Consider the following 26,106-nt stretch of genomic DNA (forward strand, 5'->3'; position numbering starts at 1 on the left):
ATTATCATAATCTGGTTTTCATCTCTGTTGAATTTTGTCGGCATCCACATAACACTTTGTAGAACTGTATCTGAGAACTTTTCCCACCACCATAGCACATAATTGTATGCTGTTTTGATTGTGGTGTTCATGATATTTCATGCTTAAATCCTCTCTCTCCCAACACAGTATAAGCTTTTTGAGGGTAAGAGCTATGCTTGGCATTTATTTATTTCCCAAAGTGTCTAATATAATGCTGGAATTACCAAAGGAATTTAAGACATTTACATTATTGGATAAATGTGGGTAAACCATGAAGACTTCCTCCACAGAGCTGTCCTTCCATTCCTGATTTCACCTTTGGCTAGCCCATTTGGCAATTTTGCAGTATTTATTTAATAGTGGAAGACTTGAAACTAAACAAGTTTAAAGAAGTCTAGTGCATCCGGTTCTCCTGTTATATGTGCAGCTAATAAACTGGGCAATCATATCTACTTTCTGAATCTCAATTTCAACATGGGCTAATTGAAGCTGATAAATGTTTTGACCTCGAATTTTTCCACCATATTGTTCTAGTATCCATGAAAGATTATGACTGATTTCCTTGTATTTATTCTTTTGTAAACCTCTTTAACGGGGTTTATTTGTGCTTGGAACCTTAGAGTGGTCCCAGAGGCAATGTAGCATGGTGGTTAAGATGAGGGCTTTAGAGTCTCAGACCTGAGTTTGAATTCCAGCTCTGCTTACCTACGAGGTGATTTTCAGCAAGTCACTGAACCTCTGATTCTCAGGAATAAGACCTATCTCTGATTGCTGGTATGAGGACCTGGGATGAAGATGTATATTAAGCAAAATCATTTAGAATATGATGGTAAAGGACAGAGCTTGGACTCTAACTATTTATCTCTAAAACCCACATGGCTGAGCATCAGCTGTCCCTCACTGGGCACTGTGTATTAGGGAAGATTTTTCTTTTCGTCTGGTTGCACTGGTGGAGGAGAGATATAGCTGATCCTTAGAATGGTTTTGCTTGTTGACTCTGAGGAATAGGAGATGCAGTGGATGCACTAGTCGGGGGAGGGGGAAGCTCTGGCTGAGACTTAGATACAGACAAATGGTAAGACATCACCAACAGCCTTGATCTTTGTATTCAGCCTTTACTGCATGTACTGCCTCCATTGTATTACCATCTAAGACCTTGGAAATGACTCTCAAAGGATCTTTCCTCTTTCGGAACTTAGCTTATGCAAACGAATGGGCTATCGACCAACTCTGCGACCTTAGTAGATTTTTCCCCACATCTACAATCCTCTATTTCCTTTCATATAGAATGAGGATGATAATAATTACCTGCCTCTTAGGAGCTGAAGTAATACAATGCATGTGGCTCCTAGTAAGAGCTCAGAAAATATTATCTTTTCGTCTTATCATTATCCATGTAGGATGACAGCTGTGAATGAAGAGGGCTGACTAACACCAGTGGAGTCACAGGGAGGAGCTGGCTAGATGGGCTGGAGGCCAGATGCCTGTGAAAAGCCTTCCTGGGTAGGGATAACAGCACGTGCAGAGTTTGGAGTGATGGAAGAGCAGAGTATGTCAAGGGATCTCTAAGTATGTCAAATGCTGGAGCTTAGGCTGGGCATGTGCTGACGACACGGGGGGAAAAAGAGACAGAAAACGTAGGGCAGGATCACACCAGGCTTTGGTTGACAAATTTTCAGGACACATCTGTTCCTTCTGTTTATTGGCTAAACCAGGAGGCGTTTCCAGCCTTCAAGTTCTCAAGCCTCCCCTGACCTGTGCTCCAGTGTTCCATGGGTCACTTAATCTCTCTGAGGCTCAGTCCACTCTATGGTAACACATTCTGCTTCTTTTTTTTTTTCTCATTAAAAAATTTTAATTTTATTATTACACATTTAACTTTACAGAAAAACAATATCACATACTTTAATTTACAGAAGGATAGAGTGGCATAGAGGAAAGAGCCTTAGAGCTTTAATCTCGGCTCTTCCACTGCAGTGGTTCTATCATTTAACCCACTCTGCTTCCCCTTAATGTGGAGGATTATAATTCTCCATGCTGTTCAGTCTGGGTTTACGTTCTGCTTCTTTATGGGGTTGTTGGCCCCAAACTGCATGGTAAGAGTATACATGTGGATTGTAGATGCTATGCAAGTACAAATTTTTTTTTTTTTTTCTTTTGGCCGCACCGTGTGGCATGTGGGATCTTAATTCCCCGACCAGGGATGGAACCTTCGCCCCTGCAGTAGAAGCGCGGAGTCTTAACCATTGGACTGCCAGCGAATTCCCTAAATATTTTAAATTAAATGTTGCTTCATGACATCACATATTATATTAAAAACAAAATGCATCCTATCGGGCTTCCCTGGTGGCGCAGTGGTTGAGAGTCCGCCTGCCGAAGCAGGGGACGCGGGTTCGTGCCCCGGTCCGGGAAGATCCCACATGCCGCGGAGCGGCTGGGCCCGTGAGCCATGGCCGCTGGGCCTGCACGTCTGGAGCCTGTGCCCTGCAACGGGAGAGGCCACAACAGTGAGAGGCCCACGTACCGCAAAAAAAAAAAAAATGCATCCTATCATCTAGATATTTGATCAGTATAATAGATACAGATATTTGAAATGTAGCAGTAATAATAATGCTACTCTAATAGCAATCATCTTTTTTAGCATTTGCCACTGAAATAAGCCCTCTATAAATATGGCCCCATTTAATTTTCACAATAACTCTATTAGATAAATAATAGTATTCCCACTTTACAGATGAGGTAATTGAGCCTCAGAATAGTTAAGAAAACTGCCTACAGTCCCGCAATTCACAACTTCACAAATAATGCAGTTGGGATTTGAATCTGGGTCAACCCGAGTCTCTTGGTTGAGTCATGCAAAGGAAGCAACAAGATTGGGAACCTGGATGTGCTGAAAAAAAGATGTGGAAAATATCTATGTAAATATAAGGAGAGGCATAATGCCAGAGGGGCAGGTACATTCAGTCCAACAACCAGATACTTGTAAAATGAGTGATTAATAGCTGCTAGCTTGCTTAAATTCCACCTTGTTTATTTTTCTCTTATCCTTCACCCCTTCATAGCTTCATATTGGCTTTAATGTATAACCATAGAAATAAGAAAAGAGAGATATACTGTTGTATTCCCAGTAACCGTTTAAGTAGATGCACATGTTACCAAGGAGAAAATGGAATTTAGAATAGGAACTTCTCAAGGTCACCTGGTTGGCCAGTGACTGACCTAGGATTTGAACCCTGATTCCGAGCCTCTTTCCACTACAGCGTGCAATTTCCTCAAGTCATCTTTATCACAAACAGCCCCATTCTCGTGGCTAAGCACCTCTGTTTCTCCAATTCCCAAAGTTTCATTTGAAAACAATACTGTCTCCACTAAACCGAAGGCTGAAACCACCATTTACCAAATGGGAGAGTTAAATTCATTACTAATGCTTAAAACTCAATTCAGGTATGCTCAGCTACCAACCCAGGTGCTGGCGTGAGACACCTATAATCATCTCTTTATTGTTTGCTCATTTTATGGGGCCCTAGCCCCCCCTCCCCCTCCCTGCCTACCATCAGGAATTCACATCCCGGAGGCTCCTTTGTGGCAGCATGGGCAAGCATCTCAATTTCCAAACATCTGGCTGGCTTCAATCAATGAGGCTCTAAGCTCACCACTCCTGGGGCTGCAGGGGTACTGGTGGGGATAGCTGGATTCAGGATGCACAGCCAGCAATAAGCAACCAGAGGGCCTCTGCATTCTTTTGTTCATGAAAACCTTGGTTTACGCTACCAAAGCTGGGCTGGACAGAGGGAAACATGAAAACAAAGCCTTACTCGGCAACAGGGCCAACAAGCAAGCTTAGTATAGGGCAGGAAAGTCTGCTACTTCCCTCAAAACCAAAATTCTAGTTAGCCACTGCAAGAGAACAGAATCCAAACAGATTTGCAGACCAATCAGGGCAAGAATTGGATGTCCAAAGCAGGGGAGGAAATATCTTTTCTAAAAAGAGAGGATAACGATAAGAAGTTTTTTGCTTTGAATAGTGCTTTATCATCAACAAAATGTAATCTCACGGACTCTCTGGCCAAACTGCTGTGTTCCAATCCAGCTCTTCCCAGTTATAAGCTGAGTGAGCCTGGGCAAGACAAACTTTTGGTGTCTTACTTTCCTGGGGTTCCTAAACCCTACTACTACCTTCCTATTAGGACTTTTGTGAGGATTAAATAAGATCATGCATATGAAGTATTGAGAGCATGCCTGCTACATGGAAATGCTACATACATGTGTTTGCTATTATTTCATTTGTTCTTTACAAACGGCCTGCAAAGAAAATAGAATAGATATCACTGAAACTGTGGGTAATTAGCCAAATCCATTTCACCTGCCTTCACTCATCAAGGTCGTCTACAAAAGACATACATACCTTTCAAGCAGCACGTAGCCTAAACAATAAGATGTTTGCCCCAGTTTTCCAGGAACTTGGAGTCAGCTGTGTCTAGTTCGAGCTGAGCTCGTTAAGACCGGGCATGCGCAATTGTCAGCTGCTGACCTTTTGACGTCAGAGGGCGTCAGGTCACGCTAAGGGCCTCCATTCCTTAAAGGTGCAGACGCCGGTAGCTTAGTTAGAGAACAACAATTACCGCACCTTTTCCCAACTGCATTTCCCCGTGCTCCCCACGCCTTGGGCCGTCCTGCTTCATGATTCCTTATCCCATAAATACCCCAAGCCGCTTGCCTTCAGGTAAGTGGATCTGAGACTAGTTTTCCCGTCTTCCTGATTGGCTGCCTCGCGAATAAAACCTGTCTCTGCTGCAAACCTCGGCATCTCAGCATTTTGGCTTGCTGTGGTTCGGGCAAAAGGAACCTGGTTCAGTAATATTATCTCCGTCGGAAGAATGGAAGCTACGAGTGGTTAAGAAGTTTAAAAGTGTACCAGTAGTAAGTTGTAGAGGTAAGGTTAAAACCTAGCTCCAGTGCTTTTCTTTTTTCTTTCCTATTTTCTTTCGGTCCGCCATGCGGCTTGCGGTATTTTAGTTCCCCAACCAGCGATTGAACCTGGGCCACAGCAGTGAAAGCACCGAGTCCTAGCCACTGGACTGCCAGGGAATTCCCCAGTGCTTTTCTTTTTTCTTTCTTTTTTTTCTTTTTGCGGTACGCGGGCCTCTCACTGTTGCGGCCTCTCCCGTTGCGGAGCACAGGCTCCGGACGCGCAGGCCCAGCGGCCATGGCTCACGGGCCCAGCCGCTCCGCGGCTTGTGGGGTCTTACCGGACCGGGGCACGAACCCGCGTCCCCTGCTTCGGCAGGCGGGCTCTCAACCACTGCGCCACCAAGGAAGCCCCCCAGTGCTTTTTTTTTAGTAATTCATTAATCCATTTTTTAAAAAAAATAATTAATTTATTTTTGGCTGTGCTGGGTCTTCGTTTCTGTGCGAGGGCTTTCTCTAGTCGCGGTGAGCGGGGGCCACTGTTCATTGCAGTCCGCGGGCCTTTCACTGCCGCGGCCTCGCTTGTTGCGGGGCACAGGCTCCAGACGCGCAGGTTCAGTAGTCGTGGCTCACGGGCCCAGTTGCTCCGCGGCATGGAGGGATCCTCCCAGACGGGGTCTCGAACCCGTGTACCCTGCATTGGCAGGCAGATTCTCAACCACTGCGCCACCAGGGAAGCCCAAATCCATTTTTTAAAATTCCTTCATTCGATGTGAATTGAGCCCTTGCTATGTACGAGCCACACTGTTAGGGCCACAGAGATGTATCTTGACATAGGTGTTTCCTGAAAGATATCAGAAGGTCATGGTTAGTGCCTGATAAAAGCATTGGTTTGAGGAAAGCTGGAAGTGATTTGGTGGTGTGGATGAGGTAAGTTTTCCTTTAATACCAGGCTTTCATTACTAAGCCAAGGTTTCTCAAGGTTTAAGTGGTGGAACGAGTAGAAGTCATGAAGTTTTGCTGTTCTTTGGGAAACATCATGAACTACTGATCTGCTCCGTTAACGAAAGAGACACTATCCAATTCGTATTATACTTGGAAAGTTTAGCGGTAAAATTTCAGGCTCAGGAGGAGTTGAACTCTCCTGATTCAAAGCCCATTTCATCTCTTACTGGCTGTGTGACTTGGAGTCGATTAATGAACCTCTCTGAGTCTCTATTTGCTGCTCTTTGAAATGGGGATATCAGTCAGACCTCCCACTGAAGGAAAACAAGGTGATGCAGCACTTCCCAGTCTTATTTGAGCATTGTATACTTTTTCCTATCCTGACTGACGTCCTGCAGGTAGCCTGCAAGACACCAACATAGAAAATGACCCTGTTTTATTGATTTTTTTTTTTTAAATTGCATTAGTTTTTTCTTCATGGCTGTGCCTGAGGAAGGAGGGTAGACAATGATGTAGTGCATGATTGGGGCTGCAACTCTACCCTGCTCAGTCATGGGTAAAAACAATCTGGTGTTTATCAATCTTTGAGGCCTTTTACTGTGAGTGTATTCTAAAATCAGCTATCTGATGAACTTTTTTTTTTTTTTGCGGTACGCGGGCCTCTCACTGTTGTGGCCTCTCCCGTTGCGGAGCGCAGGCTCCGGATGCGCAGGCTCAGCGGCCATGGCTCACGGGCCCAGCCGCTCCGCGGCATGTGGGATCTTCCCAGACCGGGGCACGAACCCATGTCCCCTGCTTCGGCAGGCGGACTCTCAACCACTGCGCCACCAGGGAAGCCCTATCTGATGAAATTTTAAAAAGTGTTTATCTAATGCTTACTGTGTGTTAAATACTGTTCTAGTCATTGAGGAAACGAGATTAAGCCACATAAGGCTCACCCTCTCATAGAACTTATATTTTAGTGCAGTGACAGATAACAAACCCCAAAACAAACAATAATTTAAAGCAGTAATATATACTAGGAATGTTGGCAAGTAATGGCACTGCTACAGTTCCTACTACTAAAATGGTAATAATAGTGATAATTATAGCCAGCAGGAGAGAGCTAAGTATATCATAGGCAGCAGTCTGATCTCTATTCATTCACTTATCACCAGTCTTTTTTTTTTTAATGGAGCAACTTTTAGCATCTCTTAGACTAGTTTTATGGGGTTATGGTTTGGAAAACATAGCTATTCATTTCAAGCAAACAATCTTCAAGTAGAGCTTTCAGCATGCCCGCCCCGAACATTTGCAGGGCCCAGGACAAGAGTACAAATAGCGGCCCACATACCATGTGTCTAAATATTTAAGGGTTACAAATCAAGCGAATAAACTTTCAAATCTATCCTCCTGGCTTGACAAATATAATGTCATAACAACGGGGAAGGCCAGGTTTGGATTTAGAACTCTCAGAGCCTTGGATTTTTGTGCTGGAAGGTGGTGGCCTGGGAAGAACTGGCTCCTGGGAACCACATTCCTTCTTGACCCACCATCAGTAAGAGGCTTTGCTCGAAACACGTGGACCCCAGTCCAGTCCCACAAACAGCCATCACTTGGCTACCTCTTGGAATGGATCTTAGAAAGTATGGACCAGAGATTCCAGAGTTCTGGGTATCCAGCAAACAAAGAAACATAAAGTACAGATAGAATGACTAAGTTACTTCCAACCCTGACATTTCATGATTCGGGTTTTAGTGCTGGAATTTGCATGATCTTAAACCTGCAAAATATTGATGCTATGCTCTGTGTGTACAAGATGTTTTGTCTGGCAAGAAGTGTGCCTTGTGGAAAATTCTAAACAATGGCCTAGGAAACACAGAATTGGGAATTATTGTATAGACGTGTCTTGACAATAATATTATTAATTGATCACACAAGGCCCTAGAATCCAAAGAAATGTCACATCTCAGAGCAGGTAAGAGTAACTTAAGTTCAGAATTATGGGCAAAACATTTCCCTTTCTTGGACTTCAGTTTCCCATGTGAAAACACCAAGTTTTGGATTCTGAGTTCCTTCTAGCACATTTTTATGATTTTTATGACGTGATCTGCAAGAGCTTTTCCCTTGAATAGAAAGCAAGGGTATTTAGTAAGGGGAAGGGTCTAAAGAGTGAGATGTTTAACAAGAGCAATAATTACATATTATGTTCCAGTCTTTTATAGCTTATGTAAAAGGTTTTTGAATGCATTATCTCACTGGATTTTCATCCCCTGCCTGTGATGCTGGTATCTTTTCCTCCATTTGCCACTAAAGAAAATGAAGCCTAGAAGAGATGAGTGAATCACCCACAATCTCTCAACCTCTGAGTGACAATAGAGCCAGCTCTCAAATCCATATATACAGCCTTTAAAGTGGGTGAGCAGGTTTCCAAACCTTTGCATTTGGGAAAGATGGTCTTGCAGGTGTGAAATCCATTCTTTCTGAAGGAAGAGGGGGGTAAACAGCAGCAAGCATAAGCATGTCTCTTATGACTCATTAGTCAACTTAAGGCAGACCTTTATTTCAGACGGGAAATCATTATTGCAGCTGCTACTAGGCCGACACATACGGACGTACACACCCTCCTCGCAGCAGCATTGTCTCACTTTGCCCTGGACACCCAGGCTCCGGAATAATGCAGCCAGCGGGACACTTTCCTGGCACATATGTTGTAAAATGCATAATGGCTGAGGGCATGTTTCGGAGCACTGCATCTCTTTCCATCCCTTCAACAGATTGTGTGTGCAGCCTGGCCGGTTGCCCGCAGCATTCTACCTGCCGCATCGGGAAAGGCTGAACCTCGATGGAGAAGAAAAGGAGGCTCCACTGTACGGAACGCTCTCCCGTGCGCATGCTCCGAGAGATTTCATGCCAGGCAGAGGGCACAAGATACTCCGATAATTAAGTATCAAAGGTGAGTGGTAAAAATGAAAGAGGGGAGGCGGTGTATGAAAAAGTAAACATGCAAAGCCTTACAAAAAAGCACACACCTAAATGTAGTCACTGGAACGAATCAAATGAAAGTAAGTCAAAACAAGAGATGAGTGCTAAATTCACCAAATGGAAACACATTTTAGGGACGAAATCTTGCTTGTGTTAACACACAAACCATGGTGGGCAATGATGTATCTGGCCCCCAACACTCTGTTCCTGGGTGGTCAACTCACGTGGACTCGGATTTCAGTCTCTGCTCCTTTCCTTAATATCTGTATGACTGTGGGTCGGTTAATTAAATTTTTGAGTCTTAGTTTCTTTGTTTGGAAAGTGGGGATGAATTATACCTACCACTCAGTTTTTGTGTGTGTGTGTGTGTGACAAATGTGTTATATATTCTATCCAAACTGGCTTAGGTCAGCATTTGGAAAATAGATGTTTATCTGGCCTGTGGTAGCTGCCGGATAACCAGAATCGCCATCTTCATTAATTTATATTTCCATCTTCCATGCTTAACACTGGATCTTCATTAAATGTTGAATGCACTTGTTAAAAAATTTTAAATCAAATTTAATGGGGCAGAATTTACATACAATAAAACACTCAGTTCAAGTGTAAAGTTCAATGACTTCTGATAATTCTACACCTTCATGTAATCACCACTACCATCAAAATAGGGAAGAATTCTCGTAGCCTAAACTGCTCTCTGCTCTCCCTTTCAACGACCCTCAACTTCCAGCCCAAGCAACTACTGATCTGCTTTTTGTCACTACGCGTATTGCACACTATTTATTTCCTTCCTTTTCACGTACTTTGGGTTTAATTTGCTCCTCTATATCCAGCTTTTCAATGTGTGAATTTAGATAATTGACTTTAGTGCTTTCTTTTCCTGCTTTAGCCACATCTCAGAAATTGATACGTTTTAATTTTCTTCCAGTTTAAAATATCTTATAATTTCCCATCTTATTTCTTCTTCAATCCATGGTTTATTTAGTAATGCACTGTTGATTTCATAAACATGTAGGGAATTTTGAGTTATCTTTCAATCTGCTGGTAATTTCAATTTTAATTCTGTTATGGTCAGAGAGCATGCTCAGCTTTATTTCAGTTGTTTAAAATTTGAGACTTCTTTTATGGCTAAGAACATCATGGTGAAAGTGTATATTCTTTTAAAAAATTTTGTTGAGATGGTAGATTTCATGTTAATTATTCTCACCACAATAAACTTAAAAAATTTAGAAAATTGTCATTTATATTTACCCATATATTTACCACATTTAGCACTCTACATTCTTATGTGTTGATTCAGCTTTCCTTTTGGTATCATTTCCATTCTTCCTTTAATTCCTTTAGTTTTTATTTTTTGTAGGCCATATCTGTTAGCAATAAACTCTTGCAGGCTTTGTTTGTCTAAAAATGTCTTTATTTTTACCTAAGTTTTCAAAAGTGTTTTTTCTGGTTATAGAACTACTGGTTGCCTGTGTTTTTCTTTCAGCACTTTAAAGGCTGTAAACCATTTTCTGTGGTTTACATAGTGTTAACCATTCTCATCTCTTATTCTTATCTCTGTTCCTCTGTAAATAATAACTTTTCTATAGAAGATTTTGAGATTATATTACTGGTTTTTACAATTTGATTATGGTTTGTCATGGTGTCATTTTCCTTTTATTGTCTGTCTTGGCAATTGCAGACCTCCTTTATATTTATTTATTTTTGGCTGCGTTGGGTCTTCATTGCTGCATGCAGGCTTTCTCTAGTTGTGTTGAGCGGGGACTACTCTTCGTTGCGGTGCGCAGGCTTCTCATCGCAGTGGCTTCTCTTGTTGTGGAGCACGGGCTCTAGGTGCGCGGGCTTCAGTAGTTGCAGCACGCGGGCTCAGTAGTTGCGGCACGTGGGCCCTAGAGCGTGCAGGCTTCAGTAGTCGTGGCTCATGGGCTCTAGAGTGCATGCTCGGTAGTTGTGGCGCATGGGCTTAGTTGCTCCACGGCATGTGGGATCTTCCCGGGCCAGGGCTTGAACGCATGTCCCCTGCATTAGCAGGCAGATTCTTAACCACTGCAACACCAGGGAAGTCCCATTGCAGACCTTCTTAAATCTGGTTTTAGATTTTTCAACAAATTTGAAAAAAGTTCAGCCATTTTTTCCTCAAGTGCTTTATCTGTTCCATACCCTCATGCTCTTGTATATTATGCTATGGTGTTTTGTATTCTCCCACAAATCGCTGAAGCCCTGTTGATTTTTTTTCAATAATTTTTTTCTCTGTATTACATTATGAATAGTATGTGGCTGTATCGTCAATTTCACTGACATTTTGTTCTTCAGTGTCTAATCTGCCATCTCATTCAGTGAAATTTGCTTTCCAAATGTAACCTTTTTCATTTTCCAAAGTTTCACTTTCTTTTTTTATATCTTCCATTTTTTCTTCATTGTGTTTATATTTTTCAAATCCTTGTGCATATTGAGTGTATTTGTAGTGGTTACTTAAGGTTCTTTGTTGTTCATTCCATCATCTGTCTTTTCTGAGTCTGTCTCTACTGATTTTTTTTTTTAATATGGGTCCGTTTTCTTCTTGGCATGTCTGACAGTTTTTGTATACTGAATATCATATTTTTTGTGGTCTTCAGCACTGAATTTTTTGTTGTCTTCTCTTAAAGAGTGTTTAATTTTGTTCTGCCAGGTGTGGCTAAGTTACTTGGGGATCAGCTTGATCCTTTTATACCTTGTTTTTAAGTTTCATTATAAACTGCCCTTTATTCAGTGCTACTAAATAGATCCTTCTGTGATACTTCCTAATGCCCCTGGTTTTCCTGGAGAACTCTCCATTATGACTGGTTAGAACCTGAGCATATCCTATCCTTGTGTGATATTATTCAGCTCACAGTTTCCTAGTCATTCTTTGCCTGGCTTCTTGGAACCTTACTGGACGCACACATGCTTTTGTGCTTACTAATAGACTTGAAAGAGCCTTTACAGACATGTCTGATGCTTAAGAAATTCTTTTCCACCTCTCTAGCTACCTGTTTTACTAATTTCAGCCATGCTACCCTCTTTGAACTCCAATATCAGTCTCTTCAATTCAGTGGGAATGCCATATTCTCTTTGGGTGCCCTTCCTTACACTGCAGTCTGGAAAGTACATCCAAGTAGAAATTTAGGGCAATTGTAGGGCTCATATATTTTGTTTCCCTCCTCATAGGGATCACAGTCCAGTGTAAAATGTTGGAAGATATTTGCTTCACATATTTTTGTGGGTTTTGTTTGTTTGTTTGTTATTTAGGGTAGGAGGGTAAGTTTGGTCCCAGTTATCCATCATGGCTGGGTGAGAAAGTTGATGTATTTCTTTTTTACAAAGGTTGATAGCATTATTAAAACCAAATGATTCAATTAGGGGCTAAAATGACAGCATCAGCTAATGGTCAAGGGCTTTCTATTTCTGCCTCCGTCACAAGTCAAAGTTTCATGCCACACCAGGGCTTTATAGTGGTGTTCTCCTTTAGTTCCTGTAATGAGGTCAAGCCTGTGGACAGTTGTCAATTGAATTGATACTACTTTTCTTTCAAGATTGGTCAATTTTAAGTTTTTTGTCCTTTGGACTCATGCCTACTTCCTCCATCAGCAAGTGAATTTAAGGAAAGTTTCTTCCCCAAACATTCTTTTATCACTAGCTCAATATTAGAGTTTTCTGCCTGTTTTGTTATTTCTGCGGCTAAGCTGTAATTTCATTGAGAACAGTCCAAAAGTTTGTATTTATAGCATTTGGCATAGTACCTGACTCATAATATGTCTTCTAATATCAGTTGGATAAAAAAGAGTAATTCAAGTTATGTCAAATCATCTCCCTTAAACTTTGCTTTAATTCTTCCAGCTAACTGTGGAAAGTGCAGATCTTTTTAGCTATCGCCATATATTAATCTGCGTATGTTACCAACTCTGTTTGCTCCAAAATTATAGAATTACAATATAAGTTTTAGGTATTTAAAATTCAAATTTCATTCTGTACACTATCTTTGGGAAATCTTTTCCAAGCCTACACTGTACAATGATGAATTCTAAATATCCTATCCATCTTTCCTCTCTCTCTTGAACTCCAAACTGGGTGTTTGCACTTGAATATCCCACAGGGCTCTTAATCTTAATTATGTCCAAAATAGAACTCCTCATTTTTCCTTAATTCTGTCCTCTTTTTCTGTGTTTTCTCTCATGGCTTTTGGATAAACAAAGTCCAAAATCCTTCGCATAGCATACAAAATCTTTCCACATCGAGTCCCTGGTGACTTCAACTGTTTTGCTCATAACTCCTCTGCCCTGAATGTGCTCTTATACCTCCCAACTCTCCATAACATTTTACAATGTTATTTATTCTATTAATTCACTTTTTTCACTTACTTATCCTTTCAACCTACTGCAGTGGAAGTTTTCTGGCTTCTCCAGATATATTCTCCACCCTTTTCACCTGCTCTGGGCCTGAGCATTCTTCTGTATGGGCTATGTGAATGGGGTTCTTTGCCTCTGATATCTGGTGGGGTTTGGTCTAAGAAAATCCAGGGAAGAGATCAAGAATAGGAGATCTATGGACTAAATGTGTCTCCCCAAATTTATACTTTGAAGCCCAAACTCTTAATGTGATTGTATTTGAAGATAGGACTTTTAGAGAGTAATTAAGGCTAAATGATGTCGTAAGGGTGGGGTCCTAATTAGACGGAAATAGTGGCCATATAAGAAGAAGAGAGTTTGCTCTCTCCATGAGCATGCACAAAGAAAAGCCTTTGTGGGGACACAGTAAGAAGAAGGTGGCCATCTGCAAACTAGGGAGAGAGCTCTCACCAGACAGTAACGCTGCTGACACCTTGATCTTGGACTTGCAGTATCCAGAACTTTGAGAAAATAGATTGTTACTGGTCTACCCCCTAAGCAACCACCATTCTACCCTCTGTTTAAATTCAGCTTTTTTATGATTCCACATGTAAATGAGATCATGCATTATATGTCCTTCTCTCTCTGGCTTATTTCACTTAGCATAATGCCCTCAAGGTCCATCCATGTTGCTGCAAATGACATGATGTCTTTCTGTCTCATGTCTGAATAATATTCCATTGTATATAAAATATACTACATTTTCTTTATCCATTCAGCTATTGATGGACACTTAGGTTGTTTCCATGTCTTGTCTGTTGGGAAGAATACTGCTATGAACATGGGAGTGCAGCCAGCAATCCCACTTCTGAGTATATATCCAAAGGAAATAAAATCACTATTTTGAAGAACTGTCTGCACCTGCGTGTTTATTTCAGCATTATTCACATCTATTGCATCTTGAATTTCACTAGAAAAGTGGTGCTTTATCCGAGTGAATAGATAAAAGCAGTGGGTCCTAATGAACATGAATTTGAGGCCAGAAAATCCTGTTAGCATCATCAGCACCTACTTCATCCAGAGCAGACTCCCAAAGCTTGCTTGAAACTGTACAGCAAGGATTTGTCCTTCTCTCTAAGCATTTAATGTTTGTTTGCGGTCTTATTCCTATGTGTGGCTGTGTCTACCCTCATTTTGTCCCATCTCCCTATTATATCCTTGTTAGTTTCTCCCTCTACCATTCCCAGTCAGTATCTCAATTTGCCCTGATGTGCTTTGCATTTGGCATGAGTCTAGGTCCTGAACCCTGCTTGGAGTAACACTGATTCGACATGCCCTTCAAATATGTAGGCAAAGGCATATCATAAAACTCTCAGGAAATCAAAAACTTTCTGAAGTCAGTGGGATTTTGTTCAGCTTTGTTCAGGTTTGAGGGTTGAAACGTGTGTAAGCAAAAGAAGGTATATTAGCAGGGAGGCATTAAAAAAAATCCCTTAGTGGAGAAATCTGGTAAAAATTAAGTGATGGTATCGTACCCTTTCAGGCATTTAAGGAACTTGTCTTATAAAAAATGATGCTTTTTGGAGATGACATTAAATACACTTTGTTCCCTGGTTAATGCTGCTCTGTTTTGAAATTTTCTTCTCAGAGTTTGACACCAAGACAACTACTTAGGTAAGGGTGAGGTATGACAAATCACCCCTAGCTTGTGATTCCACTGTTCCCACCAATGGCTGTTAGAGCCCAGGGGCAATACACCCTATTGGGAAGCAGTTCAAAGGCAAGATACTCATGACCAATATGAAGAAGATGATGATATGATGAAAGGAAAGGAGCAGAAGGGAGAGGAGCGGAAGGCAGGGCAGAGGAGAGGGGAGGAGGTGAAAGAATGGGAGGTGAGGGAGGGAGAAGAGAGAGGAAGAGAGGGGGATGGAAATGCCTTAGTTAGGTTGTTGCAGGGAATTTCGATGGAAGCTATTAAAACATTATAAGCCTGAATACTTCACGTTATAGAAAGTGTTCCTCCTTTCTTTCTCTAAAAAGAAAATGGCTTCATTTTTGATATGGAAGTGTTCAAAAGAAAAGAGAAAGAATTTTCAAAAATTTAAAAGTTGTTTTTAAAATAAAAAACAGAAGAAAAGGAATGAACTAGGCCTCCTAGTTCTGCTGACCTGAGACAGCCATTGCTCAGTCTTCTGGTGCCCTGTGCATCTCTTCAGATTGTGTTCACCGAGCTGTAGGCACCATGAGTCCGGGACCATGTTTTAGCGTCAGTGGTTAGAATAGTGTCTTGCACAAAATAGATGATACAATTTTTGCTGTTGAATGAGAGAATGAAAATATGCATATGTAAATGGTATTTTAAAAAATGAGATCATGTTATACCTAGAATATTGCAGCCTAACGTTTTTCACTTAATAATCTATTGTATACGTTTTTGCCATATCAACATATGAGTATTTACCTCATTTTATAGGTACTCCAGAGTAGTCTACATTTTGCCTCCATGGATAATACTGCATTAAAACAATTCATAGATATACAATAAAGTTTCCACTGTTCATTATTATAAACAATATTGCAAGAAATATTAAAAAAAATTTTTGCTACTATCTGATTATTTTTCTTGGGGTAAATTCCTAGAAGTGGAATTGCAGGATATAAATCACATATTCTTACGGTGTTTAATTCATATTGCCAAATAGCCTTTCAAAAAGATTTGACCAATTTACCTTTCTACCAGCTGTATATGAAAATACATTTCAACAGTTTTGATAAAAAATTAGGCATTGCCAATCTTTTAAAATATGCATTTCTATGACTACTGTTAATACTGAACTTTCTAATCTGTTGTCCTTTAGTCTTTTCTTCCTTCTTGCTATTTGCATTTCTTCCTTTTGTGATTATTTTTGTATCCTTTGACCTTTTAAAATCTACCCCTATGTCTTTCCTTACTGATTTTTAAGAGCTCTCTGTATACTGGGAACATTAATCTTCATGGTATCTTATACATTGCAAATATTTCCCCTTCTTTCTGCCATTTGCTTTTTAGTTCTGTTTATAATGGTGGTAACGGTGATAGTGATGCTGTTAGTGGTGTTAGTTTTGTTGTTTGATGGTGGTGGTGGTTTTGAGTAGTGATGATGGTGTTGTGTCATTTTACCTTACAGAAGTTTACATTCTACCTGTATTTACTGTTATAGTTTCTGCCCTTGGTGCCATTCCAGAAAAAAGTAATAATAAAAGACCATTGCTATGGCAAAACTATATATTTTTTAAAGTGTATATTTTGTCCTAAGGCTCTTATGATCATATACATACAATGCACTCACATGCATTTTAATCTTAATCTATCTGGAATTAACTTGAGGTAAAGTGCGTAGCAGAGTCAAAGGATGAGGGGCCCGTCACTCATTATCTCAGATTAAAAGACAAAACTGATGATACTCTTCCCAATGAGGGAGAGCTATGCTGCTGAGACATGGTGCCCTGCAGTGAGATCAGAGCAGGTGGCAGATCTCACAGGGGGCTGGGGAAGTGTGGAAGTCGGAGATGGGGGGTTTAGGGGTAAAAGTGATCTGGCATCTGCATAAGGGAGGTTCTTTGGGGGAAACTGCTGTTGATTGACTCTCAGAGGTGTGTTTCCTAGAGTGAATCAGTTCCTGGTCAGCTGTCTTTCCAGAGCCAGGGACTGTCACTGTTTGAATGGCTTGAATAAGGAAGTTCACTGAGGGGAGTTGTTGTTGATCAATTCAACAGGTTTAAAGGCAGTTCTGGTGCTTACCTGTTACCATGGCTACAGACAAATCAGCCTTTTCCTACAATTGCAGGAACTTTTACAATTCTCAGTGGGGATCTATTTTTTTTTCCCTAAGTGATGTGAAGGGAAGGGGAGATTTTGATTTTGTTTTCATGCGTATTTCTTTGTACAATGTGCTTTCCTTGAGGTTAGGAAGTGTGCTTCCTTTTCCCTTTACCCCTAGTCCCAAACAGAGGGCTACAACGTGAAAACGTTCAGTACGTTGAATTCTGGGAGCCAGGCTGTCGAGCACCAGCCCAGGCTATGGCCATAAACAACCATTTAAATGATCATGAATTCATGGATTTGAATTTTGGCACTGGGAAGGTCCTTCAAAAAGCAACCACTGCTTCATATTCCCAGTAACACTCATGTTTATATTTGAGAAGGCAGGCATAAATGATAAGAATGAGAAACATTCATAATAATACTTTCTATCATGATAACACCCAATATTATTTAGTACTTAGCACATCAGTCAGTGTTAAGTCCTTTATACGGACTGCTTCATGAGAGCTTCACAGTAATCCTTTGAAGTACTTCCTGTTGCCTCCATTTTATAGACAAGGGAGTCGAGGTTCAGAGAAATAATCAATGAATTACATGGGGGCTGGGGTGAGGGATGGGTGGAACTAGTATTCATTTAGTGAACATTATATTACACAGTTTTTCAAAATATGCAGACCGATTTTTCAACCTGGATTATCTCCTATTGACCGATAAGTGAGAAGGGTTTAATTTTAGAGAAGGCCAGGGAACTAATGCTAACTGGCACTATGTTCCATTCATAACATAATTTAGTCTTCACCATAGCCCTGTGAAGTGGCTGTTATCACCTTCTACCTTCTATAAATATGGAACTTGAGACCCAGAGAAGTCAAGTACATTGCCAAAGTCACACAGTTGGTAAGTGGCTGAACCAGGATTTTAAACACAAAAATGCTGTTTATTTATTTCCAGTGACTAGAATACGTTGTCCATCCCTCCTATTCCCGTGTCTGAAACAAAGTGATTCAGCATACTCTGATTTTTGATGAGCTGACTTAATTATGAGCTTAGTTAAGGGAATTACAGGAATGGGTCCTAAAATCTTATTCTCTTTCTTTTCAGAAATTTAACCTGTATTCTGAATTTGGCTATTTCAGCAAGTTTTGTGACTAATCTGAAATCCATTTCTGTGCAACCCAATCCCTCATGTTGTTGCTTTGATTCCTAAAAGGAGAGAGATGGCTTTCCCAATTCAATGTTATATTATTTTCTGATTCATTCACAGTCTTGGGGGTAATTAATCACTGAATGTTAAAGTAGAAAGAAGGTGTGATGAGTCTTCATGATTAAGCTAAGGAGGATGGGACCAATGCCATTAACAGAGTTCTTCCCATGAGAAGAAGCGGAGAGCCTTGTGGCTCTGGGAGTTGTCCATGTTCTCGTTTCAGTCCTCTAAGTAATCTCCAATTGACTCTTGATGACCGTAGAGCTTATTCCAATAAATGCAGTATTTGCCAGATGGCATATTGCAATCAAGAAAGTGACACTAAAAAGTAGTTCAATAATATCATGGTGGTCACTAATTTCAGCTAGAAAGTTTTTACTAAGGAGCACCTATGCTTTGTGGGATTTCAGTCACTCTTTTGGCAAAATTAAGTCTTATTCTCTTGACGTCTTTTAGAAGAAGGGTGATAGTTAAGTTCAAGGGGACAAAAAGTGAAAATATCATTAGTGGTAAGTATAGTCTCTCTATCTCAAAGTGATTACAGATGGCTTTGATTCTCCACTGAGACTACATCACCTAGAATGAGGAAACTCAAATATTTGTTGAATGAAAGAATTAGGGTAAAGTGGTCTGAGTCCTGCGTAGTAAGGTCTCTTCATCTGTGTAGGTACTTGGCATTTTCATCTGGAAAAAGAAGAGGTTGGTTAACACTTATTCAATATTTATTAAGGGCTACCATCTTTTTTTCTTCCAGATATTGCAAGGTGAAGGGAAACAAAGATGAAAAGAACAGATTTCTTTTTTTTTTAACATCTATATTGGAGTATAATTGCTTTACAATGGTGTGTTAGTTTCTGCTGTATAACAAAGTGAATCAGCTATACATATACATACATCCCCACATCTCCTCCCTCTTGCGTCTCCCTCCCACCCTCCCTATCCCACCCCTCTAGGTGGTCACAAAGCACCGAGCTGATCTCCCTGTGCTATGTGGCTGCTGCCCACTAGCTGTCTGTTTTACATTTGGTAGTGTATATATGTCCGTGCCACTCTCTCACTTCGTCTCAGCTTACCCTTCCCACACCCCATGTCCTCAAGTCCATTCTCTATGTCTGCGTCTTTATTCCAGTCCTGCACCTAGGTTCTTAAGAACCTTTTTTTTTTTTTTTTTTTTAGATTCCATATATATGTGTTAGCATACGGTATTTGTTTTTCTCTTTCTGACTTACTTCACTCTGTATGACAGACTCTAGGTCCATCCACCTCACTACAAATAACTCAGTTTCATTTCTTTTTATGGCTGAGTAATATTCCATTGTACATATGTGCCACATCTTCTTTTCCATTCATCTGTCGATGGACATTTAGATTGCTTCCATGTCCTGGCTATTATAAATAGAGCTACAATGAACATTGTGGTACATGACTCTTTTTGAATTATGGTTTTCTCAGGGTATATGCCCAGTAGTGGGATTGCTGGGTCAGATGGTAGTTCTATTTTTAGTTTTTTAAGGAACCTCCATACTCTTCTCCATAGTGTCTGTATCAATTTACATTCCCACCAACAGTGCAAGAGGGTTCCCTTTTCTCCACACCCTCTCCAGCATTTATTGTTTGTAGATTTTTTGATGATGGCCATTCTGACCAGTGAAAAGAACAGGTTTCTGTACTCGCAGGCCTCAGCGTTTAGTTGAGACAGACATGTAGACAAGCAAATAAAGCAGTATAGTAATTCCTTTGGTAGGCATATAAACAAGTTGTAGGGTGCAGGAAGTACCTCACTGTCTGAGAACTAGGTCAGAGAACCTTCTTGCAGGAGGTGATGTTTAACTATTATAAGAAGAACTGAAATGCGATGTTTCTTCAAGCCAAGGATGGGTACTGGAAATAAGGATAAGAATTAGGAGAACGTATAAAGAAGCAAAAAGCAAAGAGAATACAAATATGGTTTTGGTGGAGGGAGAAAGGCTTTATAGAAAGTCAATAAATGGTGTCATATATCTTTAACATGCAAGTCATTCATATTTATTGAATGCCAGTATATGTGAGTCATTCTGCTAAGCACCAAGGATGTTGAAAATTAAAGAGATATATCTGGTCTCTGCAATTACAAAGATTCCTAATAGTCCAGGGTGAATAGACAACAAATTAAATAATTAATTCCAATTGACTGTGGTGTGGATCATCGTGGAGAAGTACAGGGGGCTTTGTGAACACAGAGCCTAGGAAACCTAACCAGTTTGTAGGGGAAAAAGGGTTAAAAAGGTAAAAAGCTGGGACTTGAAGGACGATTAGGAACCAGCTGAGCAGGAGGGACAGCATGGAGTGAGAGAAAATGCTTAGGAATGTTCAAGATACTGGAAGATAGGTCAACTAGATCTTAGAATTTAAAGCAGGGTGTGTGAGAGAGCAAGCTGAGGAGGTGAGATGGTCAGATAACAAAAGGTATTACTAGCCACATACTAACAGTGAGCATTACCACAAAGAGCTCTAGATATCCAGGAAGCTATTTGAGGGCATTGATCGGGGAAAGGCAAAAAATTGCACCCTCGTATTTTAGAGTGGCTGAAGATTTATATCTAGCTTCAAGAACTAAGAAATAGAACAGGTTACGGGGCACAAATTCTGGCCTTGGAGGGGCAGGAACCCTAGTGTCACTAACCACATTGCAACAGATGTCATCTTACCTGCTTTCATAATGCTGTCATATTCGTGATCTTTTGCAGTTCTTTGAGGAAGTGAAGGGAGAGCATTATTATCCCATTGAGCTGACAAAGAGGCTGCATCTCTGGCTGGTTCAGACATTTGGCCAGGGTTACTTAAGTGCTGTGTTGCTTTTATAGCCGAGGCGGCCCCAGACCTCTGGCCTTCTATTGTGGTACATTGCCTTTTCCACTACATTTACTGTGTGGGTTTTCAAAGGCCCATGCAAAGCCAAGTATTTCCATGAAAAATTGATTCCTTTCTCTATTGCAGTCCTCAAAATGACACAATCCCTCATCCCCAACTGCCCAGGCTGTTCTTAATAATACTTCCACCATGTTACCAATTACAGCAACTTGTGGATGAGAAGCCTTGCCTACATGGTGTGATGTAAAGGGACTCTGAAAAGACACTACTGTCCTTCGAAGTCTTCCCAAATTTGCCTCCCATAATTACAAAGCGTTTTGCCTTAACATTTTCATTTGTTTGAATGAAAAAGCAGTATCTACAAGATGAGTCAGATCTCAGCTTTCATCACCTACCATCCAAACTGGGGATGCTTGTTCTACCCATGGCAGGAGCTCAATGATCCAAGACTTGCAGACAATCACAGTTTGCAGGAGGTGATGTTTAACTATTATAAGAAGAACTGAAATGCAATGGTTCTTCAAGCCAAGGATGGGTACTGGAAATAAGGATAAGAATTAGGAGAACGTATAAAGAAGCAAAAAGGAAAGAGAATACAAATATGGTCTTGGTGGAGGGAGAAAGGCTTTATAGAAAGTCAATAAACGGTGTCATATATCTTTAACGTGCAAGTCATTCATATTTATTGAATGGCAGTATATGTGAGTCATTCTGCTAAGTCATTCTGGGAGGGCTGGAAAGAACCTTAGGTATCTTGTTAGATTTCCCCATTTTATGGGTAGAGAAATTGAAAGTCTGAAAGAGATTGTGACAGGTCTAAGGTGACATTGGTTGCTGGAGCCTCTGGGTGATGACTACACTCCTGGTGTCCTGTCCCCCAATCCTGATTATCCCGAACACCATGCTAAGCTTATAGCACAGCTAGCACCCAATATGTGCCAGGCACTGTCCTGAGTGTTTAGAAACAGTAAATACTCATAAGAACACAATGAGGGAGGTACTATTATTATTTTATGGATGAGGCACAAAAATATTGAATTTCAGAAACCTACAGAGCTGGCAAATGTCAGAGCTTGGATATGACCCTGGGCAGGCCAAGCTCTCAACTACCATAGCATACTGTCTTTGAGGAGAAGCTCGGCAGCTATGTTAAGGTAGAAGAGATGCAGAAGGTCCAAAAGCAGCAAAAGGGAAAGGAGTGTCCGAAATACAATCTAGGATGATTTTCTGATTTTGTAAAAAGGCTCTATTCTTTCCAAACGCTTGAGTGACCACGAGCCCTTTGGTTCTCAGTATAGCCCAGCTTATGCCTTGGAGAAAGAGCAAAGCTCACAGATTGACCACAGGACTAAACACAAGCCAAATGAGTACCACAGGTGCTGAAAAAACAATTAAAGCATATGCTTAGGCAAGATTAATAGAGATGAAGCGTACAGGTCAAGGGAGGTGATAACTCCAGGCATTTTCTCTGACACAGCCCACGTTAGAGGTGCTGTTTCAAGTGTAGGTGGCTTATTTTAAAGTGTGCATTGGCCAAGTGGTACCACTTTGGGATGCAGAAGCAAGATGGGGGAATGACCTGAGATTTATGTCCAGCCAGGAATGGGGGAGGAATTATCTATGCTTAACATGGGGAAAAGAAGGCTAAGAAGATGTGTGAGGCTCCTTAAAGAACAGCTGTACAAAGAACAAATCCTTCTTGCCTTGCTCCAGCTGGGCTAAGGCAGCATGTTTCATGCCAGTAACTGCAACCGTTACACAAAATAGAACGGGACGAATCATAGAACAATCAAGTAGTAAAGTTCCGTGTGTATTGGTGTAGTCAGCAGAAGTTAGGTAAAAATGTAACAAGAATTATTTTAAGGGTGGGGGCTGGTGAGATGGGGGAGATAAAAGAGTAACTTTGGCTAACACGATCACCTCGTTTCCTTGAAATTTTAAGGATTTGGGAAATCTTTTGCAAATGTGATATATTCAAAATGGCTTCCCAGTTATTGAATATATATTACTGTGAACCAAAGATACCTAAGAAAGGGGAGCTTTGCTTTCCAGGATGGAAAGCGTGATGCCTAGCTTCATATGATTCAGTTAATTAACCACCACTAATCCCTAGACATAGCACAGCTTCTGCGGATGGTTGCGTTTCACTTTTGTGGGTGGCAAGAAAAGGAAAAGAAAAAGGAAAACTAGCACAAAGCAAAATACATGTGGTGGCAACTAATGGAGTTATTCTTTTTTGCTGCACTGGTGTCTTGGGAGTGGAAGTATCTCTTGTCTATGCTGGTGAATAGAAGCAGACATGAGTTATTATTATGGTCTCTGCCTCATAATTTCTGTGTCACCAAGATGTGCTCTGTTTATTACTGCACTTCGAAAGCTTTGGAATAGTAGCCACATAAAGTCTCTCTCCATGGATTCTATTACCACACCCTTCAGTTGCTCCAGGAAACTGAAGCTGTAGAATCACACTTCTGGGGAGACCTAGCTCTTAGCCTTGTTTCTTCCTGGTTGTGCAGTCCATGGGGAAAATTTTGTGATCGATCATTAAAGCGGCAATAATCCCCAGAATCTTCTGGTTTCTCCCTGTGCCTCCTTGCACATTTGAGGAATTGAGACCCAGGGAGCTGAGAGGGCTAGTATAAAATCATAGAAGATATTAAAGATTTGGACTTCTAATCTCATTTATTCCCAGATGAGTGGATATACTCTTCTGGAATCCAACTGACCTCCTTTAGAAGTTCTAAACACGTATAAGATGGGTGAAGGAAATAGGTGGTGACCAGTTTACCTGCTGTGCCAATCTCTTGATGCATGGAATGCCCCAGTTTCCACAGGGTGGAGATAGTGAAGGTTCCTTGGGGATTTAAAAATGAAAGACAGGGTAAGAATAGTTCTAATTCTATCAAAGCTCCTTGAGGATGCTCTGGCTTCTAAACTGTCCCTTAGTAAGGAAGACAAACAGAAGGTCTTCAAGCACATCAAACCTCAGTTTCCGCACTGTAAGAATGGCACTGGCCTTAGGGACTGTTGTTAAGGGTAAAATGAGACCAGATGTGTCGAGCACCCAGCACTGCTCCCAGTACAGGGGGGCCCTTTGTACCCTCCCTTCTTCCTGTCTTACTTAAAGATGGGAAGATGTATCTCCAAGCATTGGTTGTGGTACTCTGGTCTCTGCACAGTGGTGGGGCTGGAGTTAGGGACAGGCTTTTGGAATATGGGGAACATACCCTGATTCTAATCTCTTCATTAAGATTTTTAAAAAGCTCCCGAAGGACAGGGATCAAATGAAATCCCTTATTTCCCTTACAGTGGATTTGCACAGCACCGAAATTAAAGTCAAAATCCTATCTAGGGCCCAGAGGCCTTATGTGTCCAGAGCCCTGGTTCCCCCTCTCATCATGCTTCTCTTTCTCTACTTCTTTTGCTGCATGGAGTGAGAACAAAAAGTTATCTCCACACTCCCTATGTGGGCTTAATTAGTACTAGCGGAGTAGTTCATTAAAGTTAAAATTCTCCTGATTATTTGTGTACCTGCTAAATAATTCAACAGTTAAAAAAATGGTAGCATCCAATGCTGGCAAGCCTCCGTGAAATTAATACACTGATATAATACTGGTTGGTGTACGACTGGTAATTGTTTTGTGATTGCAATTGCCAGTATGCGTCAAGAACCACAGTAAAGGGGCTTCCCTGGTGGTGCAGTGGTTAAGAATCCGCCTGCCAATGTAGGGGACATGGGTTCGAGCCCTGGTCTGGGAAGATCCCACATGCCACGGAGCAACTAAGCCGGTGCACCACAACTACTGAGCCTTCACTCTAGAGCCTGCGAGCCACAACTACTGAGCCCACGTGCCACAACTACTGAAGCCCGTGCGCCTAGAGCCCGTGCTCTGCAACAAGAGAAGCTACCACAACGAGAAGCCCGCGTGCCGCAACAAAGAGTAGCTTCCACTAGCCGCAACTTGAGAAAGCCTGTGCGCAGCAACAAAGACCCAATGCAGCCAAAAATAAATAAATAAATAAATAAATAAATAAACACAGTAAAGATCATGTCCTTTGATCTAGTTATGTCACTCATGAGAATTTATCCTGAAGAAAGAAGCTAACTGAAATAAAAAGGCCATGTTAATAGAGATTATCTTTGTAAATTTATGTATCTTTGTAAATTTACATCTTCAAAAACATTGAAACACTTGAGTGGCCCTACTCAGTAAGTTATGATTTCTCCGTTCAATAAAGTGTTATGGATAATTAAATATAATAATTATAAAGATAATGATAAAACATTTGCAAAATAATGTTAAAATATCAAATAGTACATACACTATGACAATAATTGTATAAATGTGAATTTGTGTGGACAAGAATAGTAGGGACATATGGAAAACAAAAACTCTTGTATTAGGTTATGGAATTTTCCTAGTTGAAAATCAAGTGTATGCTCATAACTTTTATCCAAGGTAAATATAGTTTTTAAAAAGAAATGAGCCATAAATTAATAAGAAAATGTTATTAATTAGAAACACATTTTTAAAGTATTTTTAAAAATTTTCTGATTTCTATTTGGAAAATATCTTGCTTTTTCCTATTGACATGTGAAAGTGAGAGACACTTTTACTGTTCTTTATATGGGAGATAAAGTTTCATTTATTTTAGTTTTCTCTGTACCTTTCTCTATACTTTCCTTTCAATCAAAAATATCCTCTCCCCAAACTTCACTTCTAATTACTCATCCTTTATTGTTTTCTTCAAATGCCTGTCCTCCAAGAAGCATCCTGAAGGCCTTCTCAGTTACTATTCCATTGATTTATTCACAGGAGATAAATTTTTAAAAAATCTTGACTACTCGTCTATCCATCCATCCAGTCAACAAAGAGACTAGGCTTCCCTAATCTCTCAATTGTCATTTGGAATTTAAGGTATTAATTTTGAGACCAAGTCTGTTTTTCAGAGACATTGGCAGGAAGGAAAATGACAGAAATCTGTTTTTTCTTTATATATTTTTCTTTTTTGGGAATGATAATTTGTGTCGGCCACAGTTCTGGTGGAGCATTTGTCTAATT

The 26,106-nt window shown here is 40.7% G+C and overlaps 1 long non-coding RNA gene across 1 annotated transcript in view; it reads left to right on the plus strand.

Moving 5' to 3' along the window:
• The first annotated feature begins 6,951 nt into the window (after positions 1-6,951).
• LOC111164429 (uncharacterized) overlaps positions 6,952-26,106 on the plus strand; it is a 79,944-nt gene continuing 60,789 nt past the window's right edge. The window contains exon 1 of the long non-coding RNA XR_002642060.3: positions 6,952-8,809. This is a non-coding gene — a long non-coding RNA (uncharacterized LOC111164429). The remainder of the gene's footprint in view (positions 8,810-26,106) is intronic.

Source organism: Delphinapterus leucas, chromosome 17, assembly GCF_059928025.1.
Source record: "Delphinapterus leucas isolate spDelLeu-1000000601 "Yukka" chromosome 17, BTC_Dleu_Yukka2, whole genome shotgun sequence".
Lineage (NCBI taxonomy): Eukaryota > Metazoa > Chordata > Mammalia > Artiodactyla > Monodontidae > Delphinapterus > Delphinapterus leucas.